Raw genomic sequence first — 5043 nt, 5'->3', positions numbered from 1 at the left:
ATATAACCCACACCCCTCACTGTAACACTGATATACCCCACAGACCTAAATGTAACACTGACATATCCCACTCCGCTAATTGTAACACTGATGTATCTCATAACCCCTCACTCTAACACTGATATACCCAACACCCCTCAGTGTAATACTGATATGTCCCACACACCTCTCTGCAACACTGATATACCCCACACCCGTAACGGTAAGACTGATATACCCCACACACCTCACTGTAAAACTGATACAGCTCACACCCCTCACTGTAACACTGATATATACCACACCCCTCACTGTAACACTAATATCGCCCACAACCCTCATTGTAACACTGATATACACCACACACATCACTGTAACACTGATATAGCTCACACCCCTCGCTGTAACACTATATATATCACACACACCTCACTGTAATACTGATCTACCGCACATCCCTCACTGTAACACACTGATATACACCACAGCCCTCACTGCAACACTGATATACCCCACACCACTCACTATAACACTGATCTACCCCACAACCCTCAGTGTAACACTGATCTACCACAAAACCCTCACTGTAACACTGATATACCCCGCCCTCACTGCAACACTGATATACCCCACACCACTCACTATAACACTGATCTACCCCACAACCCTCACTGTAACACTGATATACTCCACACCCCTCACTGTAACACTGATATCCCCCTCACCCCACACTGTAACACTGATATACCACATACCCCTCACTGTAACACTGATATACCCCACACCCCTCAGTGTAATACTGATATACCCCATACACCTCACTGTAACACTGATATACCCCACACACATCAATGTAACACTGATTTCGCTCACACCCCTCACTGTAACACTGATATACCCCTCACCCCTCACTGCAACACTGATCTACCGCACACCCCTCATTGTAACACACTGATATACACCACACCCCTCACTGTAAAACTGATATACCCCACACACCTCATTTTAATGCTGAGATACTCCACACCCCTCGCTGTAACACCGATATACCCTACACCCCTTACTGTAACACTGATATACCGTTCACCCCTCACTGTAACAGTGATATACCCGCACCCCTCACTGTAACACTGATATACACCGCACCCCTCACTGTAACACTGATATACCCAACACCCCACACTGTAACAATGAAAAACCAAACACCTCTTACTGTAACACTGATATACTACACACCCCTCACTGTAACACCGATGTGCACCACACCCCTCACTGTTACACGGATATACCCCACAGCCCTCACTGTAACACTGATATACCCCACACCCCTCACTGTATCACTGATATACCCCACACCACTCACTATAACACTGATCTACCCGACAACCCTCACTGTAACACTGATATCCCCCACACCCCTCACTGTAACAGTGTTATACACCACACCCCTCACTGTAACCCACTGATATACCCCAAAGGCCTCACTGTAACACTGATATATACCAGTCCGCTCATTGTCACACTGATATACATCTTAACCCTCCCTGTGACACAGATATACCCCACACCCTTCAGTGTAATACTGATATACCCCACACACCTCACTGTAAAACTGATATAGCTCACACTCCTCACTGTAACACTGATATTTCCCACACCCCTCACTATAATACTGATCTACCGCACAACCCTCACTGTTACACACTGATATACACCACACCCCTCACTGTAACACTGATATACCCCACACACCTCATTGTAATGCTGATATACCACTCACCCCTCAATGTAACACTGATATTCCCCGCACCCCTCACTGTAACACTGATATAACCCGCATCCCTCACTGTAACACTGATATACCCCGCACCCCTCACTGTAACACTGATATACCCCACAGCCCACACTGTAGCACCGATGTGCACCACACCCCTCGCTGTAACACTAATATAGTCCACAGCCCTCACTGTAATACTGATATACCGCACACCCCTCACTGTCACAGTGATATCCGCCACACACCTCACTGTAACACTGATATACCCCATACCCCTCACTGTAATACTGATATACCACAACCCCTCACTGCAACACTGATATACTCCACAAGCCTCACTGTAACACTGATATATCGCACTCCTCTCATTGTAACATGATATACATCCTAACCCTCACTGTAACTCTGATATATCCCACACCCCTCACTGTAACACTAATATAGCCCACAACCCTCATTATAACACTGATATTTGCCACAACCCTCACTATAATACTGATATACCGCACACCCCTCACTGTAACACACTGATATAAACCACACCCCTCACTGTAACAATGATATACCCCACACATCTCACTGTAACACTGATATTCCCCACACTCCTCACTGCAACACCGATATACCCCACACATCTCACTGTAACACTGATATACCCCACTCCCCTCACTGTAACACTGATATACCCCACTCCCCTCACTGTAACACTGATATACCCCACACCACTCACTATAACACTGATCTACCCCACAACCCGCACTGTAACACTGATATACCGCACACCCCTCACTGTAACACTGATATAGCCTACAGACCTCAATGTAACACTGACATATCCCACTCCACTCATTGCAACACTGAGACACCTCATAACCCCTCACTCTAACACTGATATAGCCCACACCACTCAGTGCAATACTGATATACCCGACACAACTCTGTAACACTGATATACCCCACACCCCTAACGGTAACACTGATATACCCGACACACCTCACTCTAACACTCATATAGTTCACACCCATCATAGTAACACTGATATATGCCACACCCCTCACTGCAACACTAATATAGCCCATAACCCTCATTGTAACACTGATATCCCCCACACACCTCACTGTAACACTGATGTAGCACACACCTCAGAGTAACACTATATATATCACGCACCCCTCACTGTAATACTGATCTACAGCACAACCCTCACTGTATCCCTGATATACACCACACCCCTCACTGCAACACTGATATACCCCACACCTCTCACTGTAACACTGATCTCCCCCACACCCCTCACTGTAACAACGATATACCCCACACCCCTCACTGTAACACTGATTAACCCCACAATACTCACTGCAACACTGATATACCCCACACCCCTCACTATAACACTGATATGCCCCACCACAACTCACTATAACACTGATCGACCCCACAACCCTCTGTGTAACACTGATCTACCCCAAAACCCTCACTGTAACACTGATATCCCCCACACCCCTCACTGTAACACTGATATACCCCATACCCCTAACTGTAACACAGATATACCCCACACCCCTCACTGTAACACTGATATACTCCACAAGCCTCATTGTAACACTGATATATCGCACTCCGCTCATTGTAACATGATATACATCTCAACCCTCACTGTAACACTGATATATCCGACACCCCTCACTGTAACACTAACATAGCCCACAACCCTCATTGTAACACTGATATACCCCACACCTCACTGTAACACTGATATAGCTCACACACCTCCCTGTAACACTGATATATATCACACACCACTCACTGTAACACTGATATTTGCCACACCCCTCATTATAATACTGATAAACTGCACACCCATCACTGTAACAAACTGATATACACCATACCCCTCAATGTAACACAGATATACCCCCCACACCTCACTGTAAAACTGATATAGCTCACACCCCTCACTGTAACACTGACATATCCCACACCCCTCACTGCAACACTGATATACCCCACACACCTCACTGGAACACTGATATAGCTCACACCCCTCACTGTAACACTGATATACCCATACCCCTCACTGTAACACTGGTATACCCCAAACCCCTCTCTGCAACACTGATATACCCCGCACAACTCATTGTAACACACTTGATATAACCGCCCACGCCTCCTTGTAACACTGATATTTCCCCCCTCGCCAAAGTGAACCACTCAGCTAAGACCCACACGCTACACTCTAACACACTGATGTACCCCACACCGCTCACTGTAACACTGATATACCCCAGACCCCTCACTGTAACACTGACATAGCCCACACCCCTCACTGTAACATTGATATACCACACACCCCTCACTGTAAGACTAATATACCCAACCACCCCTCACTGTAACGCTGATATCCCACTCAACACGCAGTGTAACACTCCGATAAAGCTCACTGTAAAACTGATACACCCCAACCCCTCACTGTAACACTGATATACTCCACAAGCCTCACTGTAACACTGATATATCGCACTCCGCTCATTGTAACATGATATACATCCTAACCCTCACTGTAACTCTGATATATCCCACTCCCCTCACTGTAACACTGATACACCACACACCATTTACTATAACACTGATATACCCCATACCCCTCACAGTAAAACGGATATACCCCACACCCCTCACTGTAACCCTGTTATGCCCCACACCCCTCATTGTAACACCGATATACGACACACCCATCACTGTAACACTGATATACACCACGCCCCTCACTGTCACACTGATATACACAACACCCCTCACTGTAACACCGATATACAACACTCCTCACTGTTAAACTTATATTCCCTGCACCCCTCACTGTAACACTGATATACCACACACCTCTCACTGTAATACTAATATACCCCGCACACCTCACTGTAAAACTGAAAGAACCCGCACCCCTCACTGTAACACTGATATATCCCACACCCCTCACTGTAACACTGTTATAACCCCACACCCCTTACTGCAACACTGATATACCACACACACCTCACTGTAACACGCTGATATACCCCACACCCCTCATTGTAACACTGATATACCCCACACCCCTCACTGTAACACGCTGATATATCTCACAACCTACACTGTAACACTGATGTACCCCACACCCCTCACTGTAACACGCTGATAAACCCCACACCCATCATTATAACACTGATATAACCCACACCCCTCACTGTAACACTGATATACCCCACAGACCTAAATGTAACACTGACATATCCCACTCCGCTAATTG

The sequence above is a fragment of the Pristiophorus japonicus genome, unplaced genomic scaffold, assembly GCF_044704955.1.
Source record: "Pristiophorus japonicus isolate sPriJap1 unplaced genomic scaffold, sPriJap1.hap1 HAP1_SCAFFOLD_149, whole genome shotgun sequence".
Classification (NCBI taxonomy): Eukaryota; Metazoa; Chordata; class Chondrichthyes; family Pristiophoridae; genus Pristiophorus; species Pristiophorus japonicus.
This window is presented reverse-complemented; position numbering follows the sequence as displayed.